This window comes from Eucalyptus grandis, chromosome 3 (assembly GCF_016545825.1).
Source record: "Eucalyptus grandis isolate ANBG69807.140 chromosome 3, ASM1654582v1, whole genome shotgun sequence".
Classification (NCBI taxonomy): Eukaryota; Viridiplantae; Streptophyta; class Magnoliopsida; order Myrtales; family Myrtaceae; genus Eucalyptus; species Eucalyptus grandis.
In genome coordinates, this window is record NC_052614.1 from 146,663 (window position 1) to 160,505 (window position 13,843).

A 13,843-nucleotide genomic window follows, 5' to 3' on the forward strand; every position below is an offset into this window, starting at 1 on the left:
TATATATACAGATGATTGCTTTTTTATTAATGAATAAAGTAATGTAATTAGCAAGATATGTGATTTTTGTGATTTACTGCCCCTATCACTAAAGTTAAAATCACATGTATATGGTGTATGTGAAAAGTAGGGTTTATATCCCTGGTATGAGAGAGTTTCAAGGATTCAATTGAGTAGTGACTGCCAAAATGGCACGCTTGATTGGGTTTGAAAAATTTCGGTTTCGTATGCTGATTGGGATGTCTCCTGGTCTAATGCGTGGTTATACTCCAAAAGGAGGTGATTGTGTATTAGTTTATGGAGGGATACATTTTGGTGTGGTGGATGAGTGACTGATCCTAATGGTTCATATGCCCAAAGGTGATGAATTCACGAAAATTGGAATATATTTTCATAACCGCTATTATGTGGGGAGTGTACAACTGCATGTCATGTATTCTGCTCAAAGGTGATTATATGATTATGCGTGTAACTCTTTAGATGTGTACTTATACATCAAGTTATACGGTGTTCATATGATGCTAATTATATACATTGCTTGTTTTTTTCAGTCATCTTTTATATAATTAATAACTCCACTATTATTGAGATTTTTATTGCTTCAAATTTTAAATTGTGGACATACGATTTGTTGCTTGAGAAAAGAGCAATAGAATTTGCTTATTGTTCATGAAGCGTTCAATTCTGAAACACTTTAAAAGAGGTTTATCAACTGACTGCACTTCTAAAAGATGATGGAAGCCTTAATGGCTTGAAGTTATATTTTGTCTAATATCGAAATTTGAACACATCTGCAAAGATTGTGTTTAAGTCCTAATGACATATACATCTCGTATATGATTAAAAGGTTGTTTTCAAAAGTTTTCTATTTAAGAAAAATGATCGAGATAAAGAATAAAACAATTACAATTAGTCTTAAAAGGTTGTCAGGCTTAATAGTGGCCGTGAGTATTTTGGCAAGTATGACAATGCAAAATAGCTTAAAGGGTCATTTGTCAAATACTTGGTAGATTCTAGGGTGGTAACTTAATTATTATGCCTGAAAATCTTGACAAAAAAAATGGCTGAAAGACATAAATGCACCATATTAAACATGGTGATGAGTATGATTAGTAAGACTAATTTATCCGGTCTTCTGTGGGCTGATATTTTGAAAGTAACCTTTTCACATGCAAAAGTTATTTCATAAACTTCTTTTGATTTATAGACTGGACATAAATTACTTAAATCATATGAAATTTAGAGGTATCATGCATAAGTGAGGTTATCTAATCCAATATTAAGTGCGTTGGAATTTAGATTTACTCGGAATTATTTTGTATCATACCCAGATTGTTAAAAGGGATATCAATTTTATGACACTAAAGAAGGTACAAATATTATTGAATCACATACTATAAAGTTTCTATAGTTCGATGTAATTGTAGATGATAGCTGCTCTCAAAATATTAAGGATAATAGTATGATGGAAAATCACCGTGTCTTTTCTTTGCATATACTAATAATTGTGGTACAAATAATTATGGAATCTCCTGTACCACAGACTAAACTTTTTGAGGTTTAAGATACTATTTTTGATATAGTTTATGATGGAATTTTTTCAAACTTCTCAAGTATAGAATGAAGTGGTTGTAGCTTTACTATATAGTCTATTTGTGAGAGCATGACTGCAATATCCACTAAATGGTTGATTTAGTGATATAAATAAATGTTATTTTTTATCCTCAATCAGATATGTGATTAGATGCCATAAAAGGCGATGTACAATCTATGAAACATCATAGTGTTTACCACCCGTGGTGGTAGCGTAGGTGGTTGGGCAAGGGAACTTTTCACGAGAGGTCCTGCGTTTGATCCACGGCGTCGTCAAGCGATTAACTTTGCAGGCAAGGGTGGTGGTGACTCTACCTGTTCCTAGGGTTTACTCCGCCGCAAAGCGGCACACGGGGGTTCCCTAGGTCACCAAAAAAAAAAAAAACATCATAGTGTTTGGAAACTTACTGACTTGCCTAAAGATCACAAGTTCATTAGTTATAAATTGGCGTACAAAACTAAAAGGTTTTCAAAGAAAGATTGTGAAATTTAAAACCAAATTGATAACTAAAGTTTTCACTCTGAAAGAGGGGTGGATAGTTAATGAAAAAATAATTATTTCTTTATAGTATTTTTTTAAAGATTCTTTCAAAGTGAACGTGGCATTAATAGTTTATTTGTTTATATGGAGTCACATTAAAGATATACATAATCTATATAAGTTCAACTGTAGAATTTTGCAGCAGATTCAAGTAAACTTGTGTGTAGACTAAAAAGTCTTATTCATGATTTTAAGCAAATTTCTATACAATATTATTAAAGTTTCACAGTGTTGTTATTTTGTTCAATTGAGAACAAAGTAATTTAATATACTGCAAGGTCAATGAGAGGAAATTTATTTTTCTCATACTCTATGTACATAATATTTTATTTACAAGTAGTGACCTTGAGGCATCTTTTGTCTTTTGTACTGAGGTCCGTATGGATTGTTCTTGCCATATAAATATTGGATTTTATTAAATTTATCTCAGAGGACATTTGCTGATTGTATTTTGGAAATATTCAATATACATCGTTGCAAGCCAGGAATTGTTCATGTCGTTAAGGGTGATGGACTGAATCCATTACATTGTCCTTATTTAGATATTGAGAAAATCTAGTTAAATGGTGTATTTTGTATTAATGCACTTAAAAGTATAATGTATACTTGAATTTGTACTAGAATAAATAACGTCTTTACGACGGAACTTCTATGCAGATATCAGTCAAATCCAAGACGCAATTACTGGGTTACTGCCAAGAAAGTTTTAAGGTACTTAAAGAGGACAAGAGATTATATGCTAATTTACAGACATGTTCAATTCTTGTAGCTAGTAGGATATTCAGATGTAAACTTTGCCGGCTGTTAAGATGATATGTGATTAATAACAGAATACATACTCATGTTAGCAGGAAGTGCAGTAAATAAAGTTCTATGTCATCTTCTATTATGTAAGCAGAGTTTGTAACATTCTTTTAGGTTGTTACTTAGGCTATTAGGCTCCGGAACATTATGAAAGAGTTGATTGTTTTTAACTTTATGGATAAACCCATACGGTTGTATTGAGACAATAAATTTGCAATATTATTAATGATAAAGATCTCAAGGGGTCTAAATATATGACGGTCAAAGATTTTTTACCATAAAGAAACGGTACAGAAATGTGACATTATAATATAATAAATTTCCACAAATGATATGGTTGTAGATCTACTAACTAAAGCCCTACGCCCATGTGTATTTGAGCGACATGTCATTAGCATGGGTCTAGGAGTATCTTGGGATATTGTTATTTAGTAGGAGCTATTTTGGCTTTACTCTGATAAAGTTCACATCTGTGTTTGTTACATTCAGTAACGGTTTGATATGTATCAACTTTTGCATTCAATAAAATATTTTTGAATGTGTTGTTATTATGTTGAATACATATTGATAAAGTTTTAAGGTACTGTATAAACCTTGAGTGAAGGGTAGAGGCATCCGGTTATTAGCCTTGTACATATATCTTGTTATACATAAAATAATGTTAACCGTAAGGACAAGACATATGTGGGTCCATTGGAACCATAAAGACATTCTCTAGTGGCACAAGTTTTTTTGTGTCGCATAAGGTAAGAAAATGTTGACTGACAAATGGGATCTCTCTATGAGAGATGTTATCCATTTGCACACTACCACATTGAATATATATCAATAAAGTTGAGAACATTCATGATCATGGAAGGCTCTGTGTGTATACATGTAGTTACCACCACGATTCGGTGTCCGAGACTTTATGGGATATGATTGATTATTAAGAATTATCTTTAGATCAAAGTGCGCACATATAGTACAATTTCAATTAATATAATCCAAGTGGGAGAATGTAAGAGTTTTTCTGATGTGGGCTACATTAATTGATATTGTAATTTACCGTTTTACGGTTATTGTAAAACGGGGTTGGTCTAAGGTAAGATAGAATGTTTCTTAATTAGTCTAATACGGAGCTGGCTAGTGTGGGCCGAATTGAGCCTGGCTTGTAATAAGGGGGCCTGGCTGGAAACTTTATAAATAGTGTTCAAGTCTCTCCTTTAACCCTAATTCTCACAGGTATCCTCACATAAGAAGCGTTAACCTAACGCTAAAGGTGAGGGGGCCGCCTCATTGAGTCAGTGATACGGAGGGCAATAGAGGAGAAGGATTTGATGGGACTCTTTTCCATTCAGATGAGTCTATTAGATCCAATCATGCAAAAATTGTTAAAATCTTATTCGAAATCCCATTCGGAATTCGCCCAAAAGTGTTCCTATCATTTATGGGAAAATCCAGAATTCTTTGTTCACCTTCCTTTCAAGAAAAATGAAGATATAAATCCAACCAAGGCGAGCCATATGAGAATGAAGCCAGAACATCTGGCTTTAGCTCAAAGGGAATGCTCAAAACTATTGCAACAAGGCCTTATTGAAATTCTCAATTCTCAATGGACTTGCGAAGCCTTTTATGTCAATAAGCGCGCCGAGCAAAACAAGGGAAAAATGAGACTGGTGATCAACTATCAACCTCTTAATATTTTTCTCCAAGATGATAAGTTCCCTTTACCATCCAGAGATTCTCTCTTTACTAGTCTAACCAATGCCCACATCTATTCCAAATTCGACCTCAAAGCCGGATTTTGGCAATTGGGCATCCATCTTGAAGATAGATCCAAGACAAAATTCTGTATCCTGGACCAGCACTTCTAGTGGAAAGTTTTTCCTTTTGGCCTAAAGGTAGCACCATCCCTTTTCCAAAAGGCCATGTGTCGTATTTTCCAACCAATCTTGTCAAGTGCAGCCGTATACATCGACGATATTCTGCTCTATAGTCCTGACGAGCAGTCACACTGTCAACTCCTTGAGCAGTTTACAAAAATCGTGAAAAAACATGGTATTATGCTTTCTCAAAGAAAAGATGAATATTGCCCAAATAGAAATCGAATTCCTTGGTATGCGCCTTAACAAAAGGACATACTATCCAGGGCCACATATTGCTCAAGAATTATTGAAGTTTCCTGAAGATAACTTCACCACAAAACAAGTTCAGCAATTTCTTGGGATAATCAATTATCTCAAGGATTTTGTCCCAAATATTGCAAAGCTCCTGATTCCTTTGCAATCTATGCTGAAGAAGAATCCCTTACCTTGGGGAAAAACTCAGACCAAAGCAATCGCTGAGTTTAAGGAGATTATACAGAATCTCCCACCATTACAAATACCATCAACAGGAAAAATGATTCTTCAAACTGACGCTAGTGATGAATACTAGGCAGCCATCCTGTTTGAAGAAATTGATGGTAAGAGACACCTTTGTGCTCACAAAAGTGGAAAGTTTTCTCAACTTGAAATGCATTACCATTCCACTTTCAAAGAAATCCTAGCAGTAAAAAATGGAATAAAAAAGTTTGAGTTTCATCTCGTCGGCCATCACTTTTTGGTAGAATTAGACATGGCATCTTTCCCTCAGATGACCAAGTTTAAACAGAAGCATATTCCAAATTCTCAACTGCTTCGATGGGCTGAATGGTTTTCGAAGTACTCTTCTGAAACTAAACACATTCCTGGAAAAAAGAATGTACTTGCTAACTTCTTGTTAAGACCCAAAGCACCAGCCGAAATCAACATGTACATCAAAAGACATGCTTTCCATATGCTCAATCATGGCGTGAAATACAAGATTGAGAAAATCAAAGATTTGTCAAGCTGGAAATATCCCCAGGAGATTATTTAACAAATCCAGAATGATAATCTTGCTGAGAACTTGGAAGACCTTATGTGGTAATGCTACACAGATCTGTTCAGATTTAATGGAGGTTCAATTCTTTATCCTTTTGGATTAAATTCGAATTATTCATTCATTTATCCTCTCATCTGGAAGGAAGATGATTTCCCTAATCAACTCAAGACGTTATTATGGTACTTAACCAATAAGTACTTAATAGCCGTTGAAATTCCAACTTGAAGATTCATCGCCAACCTCACAAGGATATTCTCACTCAGCAGAGGAAAGGTTGAAAGAGAATGTCATAAAAATCTCTTAGACTTTCTCAAATGGTTCTATCCCCCTACCCACTGGAAATACCTCATGGAAAAAGAACTGAGAACCATAACACCAAATCCTGAAGTTCATACCATCTTGTTTTTCCAACGTCCATTGTGTTTTTTCACAAATAATGGCACCATCATTAATACCCCACAGGAAATAGGAACCACATCCTACAAACCCCACCCGAATAGCAGAGAAGCTCGAATTCACAAATCTTATCCAAGATCTGTTAGATATTGTGAACACCAGTACCGAGAACTCCAGAGGATTTTGTGCCAGGAAAACAAAACCATTCCTCAAGATGCATGGAATAATGTACCCACTACGTGGGATCATTATGACTTAACATTAGAAACTAAGGAAGCACTCAGACAAAATAGACAAGCTGCGTCATCCCAAGATAATGAAATGACAGATACATATGACATTGTCCAATCCACTCAGGACCCCTATGCACAATGGGGAGGTCCTCTTTCCCAAAATCCTTATGATCCAAGACCATTGTCCTTATCTGAAAACATGGACACATCCTTCTATGCACAACCGTCCAATTGGCCCCAACCAAGCATTCCTGCCGACACTGCAGTACGTGACAATACAGACTGGGCTCGAGAAGAAGCATCCCACTGGGCTCATGTAGAAGCATCCTCATCAAGGCAACTGAACCAAATCCTCTTACCAAAAGACCTTGAAGCTCTTGAACAAAAATATGAGACACATCTTCTAGCAACATCACATAGCTCAGATGACTCAGACTATGACTACAATACTCATGACGAACAAGACCGCTGAAAAGCCGATGTCCGTACAATTTCACTGTAGCAAGTTACTGTTCACTTTTACTGTAGCACTAGGTTAGAGAAAGAACTGTTAACAGTACAGTCACTGTTCATAGTGTGCGAATAATTCCCTCCCGGAAGTTTCCGGTGCCTCTGTTTGTATCCGGACCCATGAGCTTGGTCCTTATTTGTTGGTTTGTGACCTCATATTGTCTATATAAGGCAAGGAGGGTGTATTATATTGGGTAGAGTCCCTTAAAGTAAAGTGAGTGTTTTATAAAAACTCTCTCTATGTCTTTCTAAACACCTCTTCTTCTCCAGCCTGGTAGGATCCTTCAAGAAATGCAGCTTGGGTAGGTTAGAAATGTTTCCATCCTGGCATATTCGGGTGTCTCTAGACTCTGAACTAAAGGGCTGAGTGGTTTTCTGCTAAAAGGCTGTCCCTAAAGGGCTTGAACGGGGTTGTTCGCCCACTGAGGGACGCATACCTGCAGGAAATTTACTCTCCTTCCCTGGTTCTAAGTCTAGGTCCATTCATGGTATCAAAGCCATGGTTTCGTTTTTAATGTTATCAATTCCATGCGCTTGATAGGTGAATCCAGTGCTAAGAAGATCTCTTCTCATCATGTCTATGGAACCAGAAATCCTTGAAGCACCTGTTTCTCTTGCTCCTTCTCCTTCATTTTCAACCCCTTCAGAGTTTCGTGTTTCCAATGCTTCTAAGATAGATTATCTTTATGAAGTCTCTCTTAATGATGAAACCAAGATTTCTGAAACCCAACTTCCTCTCATGAACCCTTACTCTGCTTTTGCTAAACCCAACTCATCTTTCTCACCTATTCGCTCTATCCACCAACTTATTCACCAAACCCCAAAGCAAGTAAAGAAGTATGTTCAGTCCTCCAAATTCGACCAGCATCCCATTCCTGCTACTGAAAAGGAGTACTTTGTTACTCTTCAAATTCCTCCAGAATTTCCCAGACAATGGGCTCAACAGGGATACACTCATGTCCATTATGGGGCTGTTCGTCTTGCTCTTACCTTTCATGGTTGTAAAGGTTTGCCGGTTGTGGCAAGAATTGCGTTGTTGGATACTAGGTTTTTATAATACCAACATGCTTGCATCGGTACTGTCCAAACTACTTTGAATGCCGGAATAGTCTTTGTGACTTTGTATCCAAATTTCAACATCGCTCTTTCAGATCCCCAATTACTTTCTTTCTTAAAAGTCCAAGTACAACTCACTGGAGCCCCTCAAACTGCTGACTCTGTAGCTGCAACCCTACATTGCCAGATGGTTTATCGAGTGCAGAATCATGCTCTTGATCTCAATTTCAACAATGGTAATGAAGATACTTTGTTCATCTCCATACAGAATGATCAGGCATCATGTATCCATGTTCCTAGACAGATCCCGAAGGATACGTTGGCCAAGCTCATTCCAGAGACTTGGATTACCAACTATGAAAAGCTACACCAGCATAACAAGCCTTTCTAGTCTATGGACTCAGAATTTGTTCGAAAAAAAGATGGAACTGTTTTTATCAAATTTGGCAAAGAAAAGGAAGAAAGTCCTTCTATCTTCCAGACCCTCTTCATGATTGAACCATGTGTTCCTCAATCAATTTCTGAGCCATATCCAAAAAAGCTTGTTCGACACTTTGACGGTGATGGACATCCTGTCCATTACTACAAAGACAATTATGATCATTGTTTTTGGGATCCTTTTTGCCCATGTTCCTACTATACAAACTCCCCTGACGAGGTAAATCCTCTTGCAAGACCTCCACCTCAAAGAAAGAAGCCAAAGGATAAGATGTACCAAAGGTACTTAGACGGAGATCCCTCCGTTGATACTCTTGGTGAATGAGATAAATACTAGTTCATGGTTTCTTATGCACCATCTCCACCACCAGAATTCAGTACTACATCTCAAGCTTTATCAGATCCACCAAAATCACCTCCACCATCTCCTCATCAGAAAAAATAAGATGGTATGAACTTCAAGATTTGGTGTTAGGGTTCTCAATTCTTTTTCCAAGAGGTATTTCCAGTGGGTAGGGGGATAGAACCAATTGAGAAAGTCTAAGAGATTTTTATCTTATGGCGAGAGCAGGCTGTCTCGAGACTTTTGTCATCTGTGATGTAGGTACGGATCATCTGGCGTTTTAAGCACAGTTCTTCAAAGCATAGATGGATTTCTTGTTGTATTTCTCCCAAGGGAATATCTTGTATTCTCCTTTGTCTTCCAAAGAAAGATCTTTCAACCATCTGAGATAATTCTTTAGGAATGGAAGTCAGGAGAATATGTTTCAGATTTGGATCAGCTCCAATCTGATAAAAAAGCTGAAGCATTATTCGATAATGCTTATCAAGATATTTCTTCTGGAGAGAGCAACATTTTCTTTCGAAAAATTCTCTTCTTTTCACTTCTATGAGGTCAGTAGGTTTTCCCACAAAGATATGATATAAGATAGTGATGGTATGGCTGAAATCAGGTGACATTAAAAAATGAATTTGGTCTTGTTCTGAAACTGATTTCCACCAAAGTTTGAGGCTTCCTGAAAACCTTGTAACAAAGTTGTAAAGGACATCATTCATATCATGGTTGGTGATGGACTGAGTATTCAACCAAGTATGAAATTCTTCAAGTCTTTCTGGCAATTTGTGATAAGGAATATCATCGATGGTGAAAAACTATTTGGATGCCATGGACACATGCCGTCCGGATTGTTTGTCTGAACATTTTCTGACTCGAATAGTTTGATTCCATCTCATGGTCTGGAGGGTCAGCCATGAATATTGACGAAGTGATTGGCTCAATAGGGAGGGAATCAACTGTAGGAATCGAAAAGGATGAAGAGGATGAAAGAGATACTGAATCTGATTTGGTATCAAAGATGCTCGGAGAAGTTTGTTCAATTGAAAACATAATCTGATTTTCTAGAATGGTAGGATCAGGCTATTGGATAACAGGGTCAGATTCCTGAGTACTCAAATCCTTTAGAAAATATTCTAATGGATTGGATAACATCATCTGATCTGGCCTTTCTTTTATAACAATCGAACTTGATTCTGTAGGCATCTTCTCTTTTCCTTTGGTCTTTCTGCAACTTTTTGAGACGGTTTCGCAATTCTGCCATATTTGGTTCTTTTTTGAAAGAATCTTCTGGGATGTCAGTGAAAATAGACATTTGGGGTGGTGGAGGCAAATACCTAGTTCTGACAGTAGTTGCAAAAGGATCAAAAGGTCTTAACCTTCATTCTTCAAGGAGTTGGATTTGTCTCTTGAGTTTTTCTATCTCTGGCTTCGGGCTCTCTAGATGATGATATCCTAGATGTTGTCCTGATTCTAAGGCATTTAGCCTCTGCTGGAATTCAGAAACCATTTTCTTGGTGGTCTCATCATACTTTCGGAGATCTTGTTGCACATTTCCAATCTTGGAATCAATTGCCTTGAAGGCATTGTTTTGTGCTAACAGAGTCTCTGATTGCCAATTTAGAACAGCTTCAGCAGTAGGAGTTCTTTTCTGTCTTCCATGTTCATTGTGGCACCCCTCGACGGCCCTCGATCCGATTAGGGTCGCCACAGTTCGCTTACCATTCACTTTTCCTAATAATATGTCACTTTGATACCATTTCAATTGCAGCGGGTCCATACAACCTAGGGGTTTACACTTTTTTTTTTTTGATAGGTCCCTTGCGCAATCCATATAGCAGAAGTGCATCCATCAACTCCCTTCCCTATATTCAGAAAACGATGCACACCTACTAAACATCTTATATAAATTAAAGCCGAACACGTTTATTTACATAAAGCAGATGGACATTTTTAGTCGGTACATCGAAATGCCAATGTTTCTATACTCGGCTACACTCCAAAAGATGACCGACATCTCCTCCAACAGTCATATACTTAAAGTCCATCGATCAGTGTCGGCGTCCAAAAGTTCCCTCCTTTGCTATCATTCTCCTCGCGGTCATATCCAACCGCTCAATCCATCTACTAATCTGAAATGTTGGTCCCCAAAAGGGGTGAGTACAACCACTCAGTAGGTAAAGGAATCCAATAACTACTCAATGCATCATCCAAGTCATACATGCATTGCAGGCATTACTCATCTTGAAGCCATGCATATACTATCATGCATCATCACCACAATCATAACACATACATGTGTATCATCATGTCATACTCATATCATCGTCATCATGACATTATTATATCACACACATGTCATTATCATCATATACATGACACCATCATACCATACACATGTCATCATCATCATGACATCATCATATCACACATGTCATCATCATCACGACATCATCATATCACACGTGTCATCATCATCACATCATACACATGTCATCATCATCATGACATCATCATATCACAACATATATGCATGTCATTGTGCCATATCATATATCATCATCATATCATGCATATCATCATGCCATGGGTGACCATCATCATATGACATCATACATCATCATCTTCGTGCATATCATCGTGCCATGGGTGATCATCATCGTATCACATCATACATGCATGGTTCAATTTCCACTTTTAGCTTTCAATTTGATCACCACATCACCCTTCCTTAGATCATCAATTTCATTTTGGACCGCCGCATTTCTCTTTCCCGGGACCAATGTTTGCATCCCACATTCATCACTCGCGCCCAATCCTGGCGTTGCGAGAAACCTCCGGGCATGTATCCAAGATACAACCGGGCATCCAAAGGGCATCGACTCATTCGAACCTCTGGGCATCTCGCACCCCACCTGGCATCACGAGGAATCTCCGGGGCTCGCCATGAAAATGGTTACCGCTACCCTCCGGGCATGCATCATGATACAACCCCTCACCCTCCGGGCATGTATCATAATACAACCGGGCATCCCGACACTCCCGGGAAAACCTGCGGGCATGTATTCATAATACAACCCGGCATCCAAAGGGCATCGACTCATTCGAACCTTTGGGCATCCCGACTCCGGGGCATCGTCGGCTCACACCTCCGACGGTATCATCATCACCACGATGCATATTCTCATACATCTCATTTCTCATCTTCCATTATTGTTCAATTTTAACATGGCATTTGATGTGATGGCAATCAAGATCATATTCATCATGGAATTCGTACATGCATCTCAATGCATACATCAAGACCTCATCACACATACTACATGGTGCAATTATTTATAAAATAAAATTCATGGAATTTATGCCAATTAAAATAATCCATTTATCATGCCCTTTTTACATTTATTTAAATTCCAGCTTGTGCCATTTTCAAAAATATTAAATTTAATTATTTATATAATCTCAAAATCATAAAACTAAAGGCAAGTAATAAATAAGAAAATCGGGTAATGATTTCATGCAAAATATACGGCCAATAAAAATTTCACACAATTTCATAATTCACACAAAACAACATATACTTTTCGGATGAAACCAGAATGCACAGTCTCCGAAGTAATTCGATTAAAATATCCATACGACCTCCAAAAATTACGAAATTTTACCGAGTTATAGCCAAGACATTTTCGTACATCTTTCATGAAGACTTCCAAGCCAGATTCTTTCTAGATTAGTTTCTACAGTCTCACGAAGCTTCTGGATCCATCACCGAATCGTCCAGTGCATACTTCTCCGAAATACCGAGTTTTTACCTACCTATTATTCTTATTTTCCTCTGAAATTTGGGTATGTTATACATCAAGATGTCCTCTACAAGTTTCATGAATAGATCTAAGTCAAATAACCAGAGTATAGTCGTCATTTAGATCCATGATGTCTCGGGTGTCCTGTAATACATCTCCAGAATCACCGTCTTCAAGATCTAGTCGATTTACTAGGCTATACTTGTTCATTTCACTTCAAATTTGAGTATGTTGTATTTTAAGATGTCCCCTACAACTTTAATGAAGAAATCGAAGAGGGATTCTTAGCACAAACCAACATGTAACCACAAATCCAACAAGAGGTCAGTAAAATCTTTCCAGATCTGAGGTCTCCGTAGAATGAGATTTTAACCCCTCAAATCTCCATCATTTTCCACGAAATTTCAGTATGTTGTAGTTCAAGATGTTAGATACAACTCTCATGAAGAAATCCAAGCCAAAATCGGACTCTAAACATGCATGCAAGCTCACACAACATTCTGACTCACACTGTTCGAGCAAGAACAGCCATGCCATTCAAGAATAAACCATCCATACTTCGGTTTTCTCACCTAAACACCCAAAATTCAACATGCAAGTAACATACACACATGCAAGAGCAGCTAGAGGACTCCCACTTGCCTCTAGACCGAAGAAAACGACGGCACACGGCGGCGAACACGGCGGCACACGGCGGACGGACGGCGTGCGGCGGTGACTCCTTCCTCTCCCTCTCGGCCGCCCCTTCTTCCTCTCTCTCGCACGGTTCACTCTCTCTCTCTCTCCCTTTCTCTCTTGGCCGAATGGCTAACCGGCCATTCTCTCTCTCTCTTTCCCCTTTTATTTCCCCACAAAGCCATCATTAGTCATGATGAGATGCCACCCACAATGGCCAATGCATGAGACTCTCTTTTTGCCACTTGTCACAACACATGCATGGGCTTGGGCCTCTTTTTGGGCCGACGGCAGCCCATTCGTGGGCCTCCATTGGGCCTCCAAAAATCCCCCCTTTTGGGCCAAAGGCCCAAACCTAAATAAAATTAAAATTTTCCCTTTTTATACTTTCTTTTATGGAATTTAAATTTTAAATTCCACATGGCCAAAGTCTTGTAACATTTTACATATAGGAATTTAATTTATGAGGTGCATAGCCAAGCATAGATTATTAATTTATCCTATAGTTCTAATTTCAAAATTCATAAACACAAGCACAATAACACATAGCCTTAAGAAAACTAATGGCTAACAC

General features: G+C 37.9%; 1 pseudogene; it reads left to right on the plus strand.

The window, feature by feature from the left end:
* The window catches only part of LOC120291286, a 31,971-nt pseudogene that overhangs the window by 4,914 nt on the left and 13,214 nt on the right, over nucleotides 1-13,843 (plus strand).